A 15,824-nucleotide genomic window follows, 5' to 3' on the forward strand; every position below is an offset into this window, starting at 1 on the left:
GATGTGTCCAGAGCAAAAGAAAAAAGTGTAAGGTTGGCTAGCTTGCTAGTAAAGCTGGGAATATTTTCTTTTAACGTCATAAAAAAAAAAAAAAAAAAAAAAAAAAAAAAAAAAACTGTCAGACCATTCAAACGACACAATAAGAATCTAGTTCATTATCAACTAAAGGATATCTAGCTCAAAATACTAAGTACTCTTTACATAATACATATTGGTTAGCCCAGTGTTAGTTACAGCTTGCTATAGGTTTAAGTACATTAACTAATCTGTTAGCTCATTCAGCTAGCTTCTGAAATTAAAGATGACACTTGTCACTGTGCTTAGATGGCAAGATATTCCCCAACTATGTCATTTTATATGGGGAAAGGATTTTTTTTTCATAATCTGAAACACAGTCCTGTAAATATGTACATGACTCATAACTCAGGCAAGCATTATTTGGTTAAGATCTTAATCCTGTTATGTAAAGAACACAAAAAGGTAAAAAAAAAAAAGGTAACTAAAATTTAAACAGGAAAAAAAACCCTGAATGTGCGCAAAGATGAACCCGTGGCTGTTCAGGCTTCTGTAAACTAGAAACACCATTTTATTTCTACAGCTTAGGCTTCTAAACGGAAAGGAATATAATACGACACTGGTGACTTTTGCGGTTAATCTCCTGCAGCGAGGGTGACGTTTTCTATGAAAGGCTTTAGCGAGTGAAACCTCCGCGCTCAGCATCACACCGGCTTTAAGCTCCGAAGACAAACAGCTATTCAGGTTCTTTCACTCGGGTCCAGTGGAGGTCACCGCATACGCTTCCCCTAGGCTATCTCTCAGCAAGAACCCGAAACGGATCGCTCTCCACCATCGCACATGCAAAAACAAAAACTAGTGCTCCTATTTCCCCGGCATTGTTTCACTGTATCAACAAAACTGCAGGCCGCATGTGTTTTCATTCTCCAGGAAGAATGTCATCTGGCCGCTTTGCTCGCCACCGAGATAGGGTTCTCCATTCAGCGGCTCCGACAATGCATCCTAACAAGAGCGTAGATTCAGTGTCCTTCATAAAAAGCCCCCTATTTTGAAGTCCCTCATGCTAAAATAATAGATTCTCTATAAGATCTATACATGCACACACAAAGACAGACAAGCAGAATGACTTGCTTTGTTACAGCACTCATCAGACTTTCAGGCATCAGCACTTTAAGCACATTTTTTAATTACCGTAACAATTTTTCAAAAATCTCATCCAGGAAAAAAAAAAAAGGAACCCAAACGCAATCAGGTGCTGCTGTTCCGGGTCATCGTGTAGCTAGTGTATTTATACCTCAGCCCTCACAATGCTCGATTATAAATGGTCAGAAAGCATATAATTTTCTCAGGTCCTCAACTCGAACCTGTGTGTAATCACCGTTTCGGTGACGTTTTCTGTGTGGAGACACATCTTTAGCATTTTGGATGGAGTCTCCTGCGTTTCTAAAGATAAAACTGTATTTTTTTTCCACCACGACACACAGCCTTCAAGACAAAAAACTCTGTAGTGCTTTGTGGCTTTTTGGTATCATCAGAGGCAGGTTTTTTTTTCTTAACTAGCATATCTTTATTTTAATAAAACTGGCTACAGTAATGTGAAAGTGCTAAAGTTGCAAGCTAAGCAGGAAGCTTAGCTAAGGTAAATTAAAAAACCACACGAAAAAAAAAAAAAAACAATTTAAATAGAAACATAGCTTAATTCTCCAGCCAGCATCCAAGTTCCTGAACAAACCATCTAATTTTAGTACTATAAATCGTACATAAAACCAAGTACGAAAAAAAACAAGCTAAATCTCTAACTAGATAAATATTAATCTAAAAATGTGCTATGCTACACCAGGTTTTTCTGAGGTAACTTTGCTTGAATTTCACAATTTCTTTTTGTGTTCACACTGAATTTCCTTACTGCCGATGGCCATTTTTGTGAAAATACCAGGTAAACCTATTAAAACTTTTTTTCAGCTATGATTTCCATTCCAGTTATTAGTCAATGAAAAATTTAAAAAAGCTGCATTTATTTTTACTCTCTAAAAAGAACGGTGTTCTACAAAAAAAGTTTTATGATTTGCAGAAAACACATCAGAGTCGATATCAACCGCGAGATCGTGTGGAGACAAGTGCCATCCTTACACTCCGCGAGCCTTTACGGCAGACAATATATTTAGATTAGCACTCAGTACAGCACGCAGAGCAATAATGTCATATTACGCCTCCTCCGCTATTAAGGTCCTTGGCGTCCAAACACTCAACACCAGAGTGACTTCTCACGCACTTACAACTCATTGAAGGTCTGCTTAGACGAGCCAGCTCGTATATCAGCGAAGGGAACGAGTGGGGGAGAGAGGGAATAACTCTCCTAATATGTTCGGTGTTAACAGATAGTCGGTGCACAGACGATAACACAAAGGAAGGGTGCCAACGTTTTGCTCCCAAAATGCCAGAACTTTCCACAGCTCTTATCTTGAAGCCTTAGAGGTTGAAAGGGCACAATAGGGGATGGGGAGAAAAAAAAAATGACAAAAAAACCACAAGCAAGTCAAGACTCCTTGCTGGGAGCAGTTGGCTTTTGAATTACTTTATCCCTGCAACCTTTTTCCCCAGCACCGTCTGAGTGCCGACAGACAGTGGATAGAACTTGTGAGATATCACAAGCAGCCAGTGGGGACAGGTGCTCAAAAAAAATAAAAAAAAATAAGAGGCAGCCAATCGCAAGGATTTGTACTGGGTGCTGGCCCAGGGGCAAAAATCATTCATCAAAGAGCATTTATGAGCGACGAAGCAGAGCCTTCCGAAGATGAAATTTCAACAACTGTCTGAATGTACTGTACAACAGACTCTTTTTCTGAGTTTTTCATCAAGTGTCTTCATCTGTCTCCTATAACCCGACTTCACCCTTTTGTGCTTTCGGATCCTGTTTCCCCCCTGATTTGGCAGAAGTTGCTTTGGCCTGGTCTTCGTTTTAAGTGCTCCAGTTAATCTCAATGCATTAAACAAGCTCGCTTACGCCAGGCAGCCACACAATGGAATGCCGGACACAAGATGTACAAGATACGAGCAGAAGGCAGACGTGCACACACACACTTTCATGTGACTGCTTTTATGTCGTCTTTGTTCTATAGACTCAATGCATGCCCTTATTAGATGCTAATGGCAGACTGAACCCACTCTCTGGGCATAAAGCACAAGCCAGGCAGCACAGCCATTTGATCCAGCAACTGTTGTTAAAAAGAAACAGAGAAGACTGTGACCAAGTATCAAAGATAGGCAGGTCAGTCTCTCATGATCTCCTGTGATCTCTGTGCAGAGATGGAATTCAGATAAAAACTGAGTGGAACCAAAAAAGTTTAAGCTTTTAAACAGGATTAAATCAGAGTTTATCCAACCAGTCAATCCAGTTACACCACACTTTATGCCTTGTTCAAATCCAATCAGGATCGTTTAGAAACCATTTGTCTCATTTTAAATATAATTTGTACAGTAAACTTGACAAATCAAGTTGCTTGATGGCATGAATTGCATTCAGTTTTTCCGAACCACTTTAGGTCTTGCACACGAGAGCCATTGAATTTCTGAAATGAGATTCAGTGGAGAAAAAAAGAAGAAAAAAAAACCTGCGTCCTTTCACAGGAAGAGGCCACTTGACTAACATTACATACAGACAATCACTCATCATTTTCTGTTACAACATAGACAAGAACTTTTGTGTCACGGTGTTAAAAAAAATGTCCCTTTCGTGTCGGAAACCAGTGCACAAGAATACAATAAGTACACGCGTAAACGTAGACAGGATCGGAACCGATCCTGAGAAATAATCCCAGATTTTAGGATTTTAAAACACACGTTTGTTAAGCCATGTATAATAAAAATAAGGAAACAAAATAAAAAATAAATAATACATAAAACCTGATTAGTTCCTAACTCTAATCTCTGAATCGAATTCTTTTCTGTGCAACTAATCCTGACTCAACATTTCTTTTTTTTTTTTTTTTTTTTTTAGATTTTTATTTTTTTTTAAACCAGTAAATCAATCTCCAGACTGCACTTCATTTCCAAGTAGTGAAATAAATCTCCGCCGGGTCAACCTACAGACACTTGATCCGGCGGCCTTGAGATTTTACTCTAGGTCACAGATTTGCACTCAAGATAATCCAAAGCCGATGCGTATCTGACAAGCGTTTACTGCCAAGAGGTTTTGGCAGCCTGAAAGTCAGAAAAGCAAATGGCCAATTAGCAAAATGCCACCATGCTAATGGCATCCTTCCGTAACCCCTCGTTAGCAGCGAAATGAACTGAACTGGAGCAGACAGTGATGCCATGGCGCATCTGGTATCAATGCGTCTCGCGGTTCATATCACGCACTCGCTGTTCCCAAGAAGATGCTGACTGGTCAGGCCAGAACGCCCACACCGTTGGGTGAAGGATGCTGATTAGTTTGGTCTGCGGAAGGTCGGCCATCTTATCTGGTGTCACGCAGAGATAATGGCATCCGACAGTCACACACTGCCTCCAGATCACTTGGTCTGGAGTCATCTGAGAAGACAGAAAGACTGGGGATAAACATATCCTGCTGTGCAAGAAACTATACCAACTCACACACGTGTGCACACATACATACACTGTACATATAGATATGGTTTATCGCTTTTAACATCAATTGCAGTGTTTAAAGCCAAAACCCAGGAGTCAAATTTAAGAACAGCCATTTGGAGATAGTATGTGTTTAAAAACCTCTCTATTTTTATTAATTGATTACTTCCAGTCCATTAATATAATTGCCATAATTGGCATTCCATAAGTGCCTATATATCCTGTAACCACACGGTTACATTTCACCATGTGCATCACTTCTGTAATCGTCCTGTAAACAACCACTCCCTAAAAGACTTCCTACAGTACAGTGCCGTCATTATTGAATAATATATACAATACTAGTCAATAAACAATTTGTCTTCAAATAGGAAAGCTTGTAAGATGAAGATTGAAAGGGAAAAAAAAGCTTTCCATAGCTTTCACTGCCAAATTTCTATACGCCTTATATTAAAGCTACAATAAATCTGAGGTCAAATGTCCTAATAAACAGGTCCGACAGCTGTTTAACAGATGAAAAAAGCCCAAGATATCATTTAAATCTTAGTAGTTGTACAAAATTAATATACATAATATAACGTATTACATTAGCACATTTTAAGTGAAATTGAGAAGAAAAAAAAAAAAGAAAAAAAATTAGTTATATTTCCCCAACTAAAGATTTGTTTAAAAACGAAGGAAGGAACCCGGGGCACTTTTAAAGCGGTGCAAATCACAGCTTGCATTTCTAAAGTAGTTTCATAAATCATGCCTCACCCAGTTTGCTGGTTTCCAAAGCTTCTTACAGTCTTACAGGCTAATCTCAGTGCAGCTTTCGTGTTCGCCTGAAATCTAACCAGTGAACCGCGTGACGTTTTCCGATCTTTACAACTTCTGTGGTTTAACCGTTCGCACATCTGATTTTCATACGGCTTTTAAACACAAAGCCATAAAAAGACACACGAACACAAAACAGCCCCATGAAAACCTTTTAAAAGTACTCGAGTGCACGTGCGCCTCACATCAGGGCTCAAATCCAGCCAGATACCACCGACAAAACATACAACATACTTATTCTTCAGCAAAAATCAAACAGAGGGTGCCAGTAGCTGCATTATCCCAGTAATCCAGTCCAGACTGCCGCGGTAAAACCAAATGGACCTCGCTGAGACAGCGTTGCTTCCAGGTTCCCCCTGAGCCATTGTGAAGGAACCCTACCCCTGACAGGAATTAAAGCTTAAGGCTTCATACCTTCTGTTTTTGACTGAGAGACTGTGTGTCTCTATATGCAGACGTATCTGTGTAATAAAGCAGAGGTACAAGTCGAACTAATCTGGATGAAACATGAATGAGCCGGCAGTAAGGTTTATTGCCTGTGTGTAACAGAAGACGTTTAACTGCACTGTGCGTGTGTGTGTGTGTGTGTGTGTGTGTGTGTGTGTGTGTGGCTTGGACTAACGGCTCAGTGTTTAACCCAAGGGACTCTCTTTCTCTCTCATTCTGTCACTCCATTAGGTAAAGAAGCGAAAGGAGAAAGACAGTCATACATTCTTCACCTCGTGGCGCACTCTGGAAAACAGCTGTGCAAATGGGGACAGACACGCTAGACACTCAAGCTATGAGAAGCGGGCTCGACAAGCTCCATAAACTTATACAACCCTCTGTGGAAAAAGAAAAAAAAAAGGAGGAAAAAAACCCACTCAGGGAAACTCTGAGAAAAGAGTGCTGTTTGTTTGTCTAGGCTATAAGCTATAAACAACTGTTTATACTGTCATTTTAAGCCATTACAACCACACGTGAAATAACAAATTGTCTAAAATGCTTCTTACTTCCCAACAAATCACTAAATTGGTCTGAAAACATCCATACACGTCTAGTCCTTTCATTAAAAATGCCCCAACGTCTTTTTGACATGCTTACAGTTAACTAGTAGAATACCTGCTAGTAAATTAGCACACATGTGTCACATTTAGAAGCATGTGTGGGATTTTAATGCCAGTCTTGACTTTTTACTGTGAAATCACCAACAGTTTAATTAACAGTAATCAAAAGCTGTCAAAAGGTCGCCACAGGACGAATTATTCTGTTTACCACTGGCTTATTTAGCACCAGGTTTTTTGTTACATTAGCCACCATAGTTAGCTAATTCAGCACACAGATTCTGTTGCCATTTTCACAAAGTGATCATATTTAACTTCCAAATCAACATTCTATAGAAATACTGAGGAAAGTTTGTTTGAAGAATATAAAAAGTGACTTTTTTTGCTGTGGTAACACACTATGCGAGTAGAAACACATCATTTAAAATCGGGTTTATATTTTTTAGTTCACTTCAAATTGGCCTTGTTTTTAAAAGGACATCGGGGTATTTGTCAGAGTTTCACTTTACTCCGAAAGGCAGCAAGCAAAACAACATTGTCAAAAGGATTGGAGTCTGAAAATGTGTTCTGACCTGCAATAAACACTGTGCACTTCACTATTAAGCCACCTGCCATCTATGCATACAAATGAATAAGTCAATCCAAACCAAGTATCTATAACTGTAGCTATGGTTACACAGAGAACTCTGGGAAGATAAGCTACTCGGGTTGTTTCTCATTACTCAGACAGGACGCATGTCGGCTAAAAGTCAATACTTTTTAGCCTAGGTTCAAGCGGCGGAGTTGCGTTTGCGCCTTCGTTTTTTTTGGTGGTGTTCTGTACAAAATGCTGCTAGTTTCAAATGCCAGGATGTAATCTTGTGATGAATGAGCCTGTAGTCTGTGGCGTGACCTGCCCCTTCCTCCTAATCAGTCCATTCGGAGGGCGCTCCGCTCATCTCTCAGAGCTCTAAAATGTCTCAAATTCACTTATCTTGTGTGATGGGGCTGAAACTAATTTGCCCTGGCTCTCTTTCGCCCCGTGGTCCTCCCTCTCGGTGCCTCTCTCCCGCTCCCTTCCTCCCTCTCTAAGCAATTACTATCTGTATTTACAACCTGTCTCAGAGCTGCACTGTCAGGGGGCAGGATCCAACTGCCAGAATATAAAATTACATGACGGGAGAGTATCGTGGCCTTCTGACACTTTTGCCGTGCTTTCATTTTCTCACCGCCCCACACACACACACACACACGCTGTCAGAGTAAGACAGAACTTTTAGAGCTTGATTGGAGACACCTGCTCAATGACAATCACTTGAACAGAAAGGTATCGACTCTCTACCCCATCTCTCCCTCAATCTCTCCGCTTTCTCACCCTCAGCTCTCTCGGAATACAAGAACAGAGGTTTTTGAATTCATCGAGGCATGCAAAATGCTCCGCGGCGAAACGCGATCCATTTATGACACGCATAAAGGACAGCTTACCAGATTTGGGATTTGTGCCATGCATGCACATTATGGGCTGGCATTTATTTATTTATTTCCCGAACCTACCTTGTTTACGCCGACACACATGCACAAAGACTCTAATTAATATTTACCGAAGTGCTTTTGCCAGCTTGGAGTGCTTTGCCCAACAACATTAATGAAAAAACACGCAGAAATGAGCTCGTCCTCCCTTTATGCGCCCCTTCAGCGAGTTATGCTTTTGCACAGGCAGGTCAATTAAACATAATAAAGCACTTAAAAGACAAACTCAGCCACGAGCCCTCAGCGCGCGGACGTGGAGGCGCTCGCCAATTAGCACACGCATTAGTAGGTGGCCTTGTATTGTAGTGCTCGGCAGTCAGGCACCGGCGAACATAGTGGCTCTTTCTGTGTGGGCTCATAATGATCTCATTGTTACTCAACCACTGGTTTGGAGAAGGCACTTCCAGGATTCAGATCTGTTTTTTTTTTGTTTTTTTAAATAAAGTGGAAGATGTAAAAGCTTTCAGATTCTCACTATGGGTGAGAGGCTCTAGGAAAGTTTCTTTTTTTTAATTGGAGACGGTCCCTATTTCTCCATCAGGAGCATTTTTGCTTAGAAATAGGAGGCTGTTTATGGACAGTCTCAGTCTTCTCACAAACCACCCAACACAAATAATGAATAAGAAGGCATGGGCGTTTTAGGATGACTGTCTGACTGTCTTGGGCTGAAATCTGAAATGCCAAATCACATAATAGCTTTCCGCAGCAAAGACAAACGTGACACCCAGACGTCCAAATGATCCCTGAGTGCACACGATAATTGGGCTGAGAACAGGAGACGGGATTTCTGGGGAAAACAGAGGCTCTGAAACTTAATTATGCACTCTTTGCGCAAAAAAATAAATTAATAAATAAATAAAATGTAGGGCACGACAGAAACTGCACTCTCGGGCGACCTAATGTCAAGATCTCGTTTCGGACGGACCGAACCGAGAAGAGCGTGTTTGTGTGTGCGCATGCGCAAAACCATCCGTAAATCAAATAAGCACTCAGAGGCGAAAGAAAAGGCACTTTGAAGAACTATTGTAGAAATACGAACATGGAGATCTCGAGCAAACAGAGAACTGGACATTTCAAAAAAAGCGTATTTAAGAAAATATAAACCTTATAGAAAACGATACGGACGGTTCTGTAAAGGACAAATTCTCAACCAGACGCATAAATAACCCACTTTACAGCTTTATTGGGACGATCGTGCAAAAAAATCACTTTCAGTATGTAATGCTTTAGAAATCTGAGATCCCTGATCTGTCATTAGTTTCTATAACTTTTAAAGGCAGCGATCATTTATAGTGCGATATTTAGAAATAATACTAATAATTAAAAAAAAGACGTGAATTAGTTCAACGTGTAAAAAATTAGGGCAAAGAAGAAATCCCCAAATTTAAGGAGCAAAAAAAGAATCGAGATCGTCGACTGATGAGAAAATCCTCCCCAGCCAAGACCACTACATATGGGCACCGGCGCAGACAATACGGATGAAAGCTCCACAAAAAAAAACACGGTCCTTACCCCACCATCCAATTACAGACGGGTGACATTCGACGGAGAGATGATTCGCGTGTATTCAGCACAGATCCACCGGACTCGGATGCATGATTAAAATCCCAAAGTGTGGCGGCAGAACGAGGTGCAAATCCGCACGTCCACAGCGGGGCAGGTAGCTAAACCGAATCCGGTCGGCAGCACGGGCAACAGCGACTATCGCACTGCTACTTCAGTCACTTTAACTCGGCCCATGCGTTTACATCAACGCGGAAGTTTCCCAGCGCGACCGCTCCGATTGGACGGTGGCTGGACGCGGAAGTACGAATCGCTAATGCCATTGGCGGCTCCGTGGATAGGGGCGGGGTTTTGGGGGAGGCAAAGTCATGCGGCCGGATGAGATCCATGACGTCAGCCCCTTTGTTACCTTGCCGACCCCTTTTCATTTGTGGCAGCGCGTGAGGCTAATAAACGGTTCAATCACACTGTCGCAAAAGGGCGCAGCGACATAAATCCCATTTCTGCACTCGTAGTTCTCAAGTCACGTGATTGAAAGACTGCAAAGAGGGTCTGTCCAAACAGGGACTTTTGGAGAAAAAAAAAACCTTATTTCCATAATAAACGTTATGCCCTTTTAGATATGTAATCATCTCTATGTTATCTGCATTAACAAAACCCAACAGTCTGCAGCTTAGCAATAATACTAACTCCAATGCACAGCAATGCATCTGCGAATAACCAATCGGATACTATTATTGACAGAATTCAGGCATGCAAATTGCTCATTCGATGGAGGTCGAAATTCAACCATTCTGTCCATGTGCAAATCGCAAACTTTCCAGCTATTCTGCTGTCAAAACAGCCGGCTTAGACACACCGTGCAAACATCCACAGTGACATTTTGAAACAACAGCTCTGATATTCAGCAAAGGTCATGAGGATGAATGCTTTTCAGAAAAAAAACGAACGTGACTTTATTTGGGCACAGCCCGAGCCCTGCAGTGAGCCTCACAACCTGGATCTGAAATAAATGACTCTGTTGGATTACCACCAAGAAATATTGCCTTAATCACACGCATTTCAGACTAAAGGACAAACCTTTTTTTGGATTCGATGTGCTATGCAATTAGCAAATATGATTCTGTCCCAGAGAATTCATTAGCAAATATTATTCTGTCTGGGAGTACCAGATGGATGGATGGATTTAATGGATGGATGAATGAATAAATGAATACTTTATTGACTTTATTTGAACACACAACAGTGTACAGCGCATCAAACATTAGAGAATGAGCATAAGAAATTACATATATAAAGGGATCATATATACATACAGGCACTGAGGCAGTGAACCTCACAACCTGGACGTGAAAGAAATGGCTTTATTGGATAAACACTTTTAGCAATATTGCCTAATTCTCATAATCCATAATTTTGGATTAGACATACTATGAAATTGTATACTCGGCAAATGAGAATTCATTAGCAAATAGCATTCTGTCTATGAGTACCAGATAGATGGATGGATGGATGGATGGATGGATACTTCAAAGAACTTGTGATTCAGAAAGAAATTATACTTGTGTTACAGTAGCAATAACATGCATAAACATTACAATACTATGCATCTCTCTCTATCTCTCTCTTTCTCTGTAGAGAGAGAAAGAGAGATAAGAAATGTACAAGGCACGTGCACATCCCATGCACTTTACACATGCATATGTGCAGGTGCATTGTGCAACCTATTTTTTTTTTTTTTAACGTTAAAAAAAAATGAGTTTCAACAGAAAAGCCCAAGCTATCCTTTGAAATTTTGTTGTTGTTGTTTTTTTGTCTGGTAATAATATAAATGTGTGAGTACAACAAACAATGTTATAAAACAGTAACAACACAAGTGACTAAACCAAAACCGGCTTCTTCGCGCATTTCCTTTCAAGCAACACAACAGCAACACAACAACTCATCACAATTAAACTGTGCAAGAAAACAACCCAAACATTCCTCTTTATTTAATTATGCACAATTTATTCCTATGGTTTATTGCGGACAGAAAGCTAACATGCTAAGCCCAGCTTTCTAGTATTCATGCTACCTTCACGGTCGCCCCGATTCCCTGTGCACGTGAGTTTTCGGCTGCAAAGTTCTAACCCAGCATCCATGCATGCCGTTATCACTAAAAACAAATCCCTGACTTAATTCTAATTTTTATTCTATTAGCATAATAGAAAAAAACGAATACATGTCTAATATAATATAATGATTATTATAATATAATGATTTATTTGCTTATATAAATACAAGTTTCACCATGCACGTATTAATGCATGTACACATTTTTTTTTTTTTTATTATCTATAATGAGAAGCGTTAATGTAAAAAAGATATAAAAAAAGTTATGATGCACTTATGGTGCACCCGGATGCAGATTTCATGATTGAAGCTTAATTAAAGTGGGAAATGTCACAAACCGGTGGGCGCACTTGAAGGTAGCATTAGGAAACCAAATAGAAAGCGCTGACTCCTTTGTTGCTTTAAGGTTGTAAGGGATGGAGCGCGAGCGATTACTTAAAAAAATAAATTAAAAAAAATAAATAAAAAAATTTATATATATATATATATATATATATATATATATATATATATATATATATATAAAATACAAAATAATAATACATATAGATCTAAATTATATAAGAATGCAAAGAATATACTCACTGTCTGTGGACAACAGCAATGCTCGTGGGTCAAAACATGGTCATAGTTTATTATATGTGGTTGTGGTTTTGGGTTGTTTTTTTTTTTTTTTCTTCCCCCTGCGTTGCCGAATCACTACTGCTGTCTGCGGCACTAACTTCAGGCGCATGCGCAGAGCGGCCACCTCTGCCTGAGAGAATCGGGCATGATTTTTTTTGACGCTTGAAAGATCAGGTGTGTCTCGACGTCGCCTGATTAGAAACAACCGTCAATTGGCACGTCTGGGCATTTTTTTATTTCACTAAGCAATGGGAAATTGAAGAACTTTCCAGATGTTTACTTTACAGTGACTAAGCATGAAGTCAATATTTTAAATTGTGAATCATGAATGAAGCTTTGATAGAGTGTTTATTAATAATGTTTCTAAAAGTGTGCAAGGATTTTAAGAAAACTATGAATAAAACCTACTTGGTCAAACTAAAACTTGAATGCACAAATAAATAAATAAATAAATAATGTATTGATTTATTCAATCAATCAATCAATTAATCAATCAATCAAACAAACAGTGGTCGGTCAGAACTGCCTGAACCAGCAAGGCCTTCTCTCTCCAAGACCTAAACTCGCTGATTTACATTTTAATATGTTTTTCTCTATGAATTGCTATTAAATTTAAATTTTTCACAGTAGTCTATTATCTTCATTTTATAGCTTTTATAGGTTGTGTTTCTATACAATCAGATTTCGTCCGTCACATCACATGTTACCAGCATCAAAGAAATCTGTCATGAGTCCTTCAAAAATAAACGGTGTGAATGCACCGTACAGTTCATGCTGCTTAAAGGTGACGAGAAAGATAATGAGTCTGCCACTCAGAGGCAATCTAGCAGACGAATAATAATGTCAGCAATTTCACATCCTTTGTATGGTCAGAGAGTGCACTATTCAAAGCTCACAAGCCGCATCTGTAGCAAACTGCACAAGTCTAGATATATTCGTGTGGATTTAATCGTGCTTTTTTGTTGTTTTTTTTCATTCCACGATGGCTGACAGAGGAGATAAAATGTATGTTGTCACAGATACACTTACAAGAACATTACAAGCTGAACATTTTGGTAAAACAGTTAAGCTTTTTCATGAACCCTTTATACTTGTTCATTTTCTTTCACATAGTATTCGCACAAAACATACATTTTGCATTCATGTCAAATCCCTAGAAAAACGATAATGCACAGGAAAAATGCACAAAAACGCAAGAAAAATCTGGGTCGGACTACGTTTTCGTCATTTTATAAGGTTAAAATTGATGCTTTTGCTATAGATGATGTATATGGGCGGTGCAGTTGTGCAGCTGTTGAAATGTGTTTGTTGGGTTTCTTGCTTTAGTAATGCCATTCATATTCACTGCATGAGATACCTGTCTGTTTTGCAACGTTCTGGTATGTGGTGTCATAATGGTGGTTGGTTGATCAAGGTAGTACACCACTGAAGGCCTAGATGTGAAATTAATGTCCCACCACTGCATTCATTCATTCATTCATTCATTCATTCAGTTATACTCAGTGACCAGATGAAGAAAACATTGCGAAACACCCTGAATGAGTTTGCCAGTCCATCGCAGGACACTATGCACACACTCATTAAGACCTAGGAACAGTTAATCGCAGCCATCCACCGATGTTTTTGAAAGTATGGAGGAAACTGGGGAGCCCCCAACAAACTCATAGGGACATGAAGAAAACATACACAGCATGACAGAGACATAATCACTGACTCTGTGCTTTGTAACCATGCCACCATCTAAAATGTAATGCATATTTATTATCTCCAAGGCCCCCAGATGGATCTTAATCCATAATACACTCTGGCAATGATGTCAATATGGTTTATGATTTGATAGAGAGCTCAATTGTGGAGCCTGAATCTTTGGCCAGAGTCTAAAATTTCTGTGACAGCTAAGATAAATTGGCTCATTACATGCCCACACCTGCCGTCTATGTGTCATTGACACAGAAAAAAAAAATGAAAAAAAAATAAAAGAAACCCTGACGCACAGAGCAAATGATTGGAACTTGGTGAAAGCGTGAGTGAAAATGCATTTGGCTTTCTAATGTGTTCTGCTCACCGGTGGTACACGATGTAAAGTGATGTGTCTCCGTCATGGTTAAACATGGCCTTATATAGAAATCAATAGCTCTCAATTGATGGCTTGTACTCGCTCATCGACCGAAGAATCCATCCTTGCCATTGTCACATCAGCATCGGTTTAATTGTTGATAGCTGCTGTTTATCCTTTTCACTAACAATATAGCCAAATTCATGCCCATCAACAATGCATGGAGGCAACATTGACTCATTCACTGCTTTGCTAGCCGTCACGCTGAAAATAATGGTGACCCTTTTGATTTGTTTTTTTTTTTTCTTTTACTTTATTTCAAGATCAGAATGACACACCATATTTAATCATCAAAAGGAGAAGAGTTAGGCTCTTCGGGAAACTGATCCTAGTTCAGCAAAAGAAAAGGACAACATAGTCACAGAGGGGAAGTACTCAGCAGTTGGCTCCATCGGGCAATAATACAAAGTTAATGACGCAGAATGGTGTCTTTCTTCAGCCCTTGGAGATGTCAATACAGGATGTTTAGGAACGGTGTTCCTAATTACGATTTTTATATCCAGCTCTGGCATGATTGACGATTTTGGTGGGGATGTATTATCGATCCACTTCACAGACAAGTCATATTGATTGCAGTTCTAGATTGAGTATGAATTTTTTTTACTCGTCGTCCTCCTCCTCCTCCTCCTCCTCTTCCACGTCTCCCTCGTTCTCTCTCTCCAATCAGAGCAGGAATTTAGATTTCGGGCCAGCCGAATGTGACCTGTGAGTGTTTTTTTTTTAAATTATCCCTCTAAAAGCTTGCTGATGAGGGCACCACAAAGGATGTACCAGCTGTGTGGCTTTGTGCGCTGGGCAGCAATCATGCGTAATGGATCAGAGTGAGAATGCACTGTCTGCATCCCTGCGCTCCTGTCCCTGGCGCTCGGCGTTTCATCAACTCTGTTGTTCCTCCTCCCCTGCAGCAAGGTTGAAAAATGGCACAGGAACAGCAGGTTGCTTCTAGCCTGATGGGTGTGCATATGTGTGTGTGTGTGCGTGTGCGTGTTCGCCTCTCACAGCCGGGAAGAGGAGACGAGGTCTGCTGAAATATCTGACATGACAGCAGTTTCTGTGCACCCACAGCTCCTAAATGACAATGACACCAACAGCAACAGAAGCAGTGGCAGCACGCACTGCAGGGCTCAGCCAGCTATTGTTCATCTCAAATTGCTGCTCTCTTTTGTCAAGACGAGCATTTTTTCCTGCCCTGATCCAATGACTAGGCATGCACTAAATCACACTCATATTAGTGACTCTCTACTGAAAAGATGTTTTGTCCGAGCACAAGGTCCCATTCAAGTGTACAGTTTAGTGTTAGGGTTAAACTTAGATATACTTTATTGATCCCATGAGGAAAATTATTATGTTTCAGCAGCAGCAGGTTACAACAACAGTAGAATAGTAAAGTATAGTATAAGTAATTGTATTATATTTAGTTATATTTAATTATATTACTTATACTATACTATACTATACGATACTATACTATACTATACTATACTATACTATAGTATTCT

The 15,824-nt window shown here is 39.9% G+C and overlaps 1 protein-coding gene across 7 annotated transcripts in view; it reads right to left on the bottom strand.

The window, feature by feature from the left end:
* fam222ba (family with sequence similarity 222 member Ba) overlaps positions 1-12,340 on the bottom strand; it is a 72,970-nt gene extending 60,630 nt beyond the window's left edge. For 2 of the 7 annotated variants that reach the window (XM_083531615.1, XM_083531614.1), the window contains exon 1: positions 12,171-12,311. The gene's annotated coding sequence lies outside the window, so the exon portion shown is untranslated. Of the gene's footprint in view, positions 1-5,358; positions 5,874-9,482; positions 10,041-12,170 lie in introns of those variants that run through there. The other 5 variants (XM_083531611.1, XM_083531607.1, XM_083531612.1 and 2 more) reach the window with 5 other exon arrangements.
* Positions 12,341-15,824: the final 3,484 nt, after the last annotated feature.

Source organism: Silurus aristotelis (genome assembly GCF_946808225.1).
Source record: "Silurus aristotelis genome assembly, chromosome: 26".
NCBI classification, from domain to species: domain Eukaryota; kingdom Metazoa; phylum Chordata; class Actinopteri; order Siluriformes; family Siluridae; genus Silurus; species Silurus aristotelis.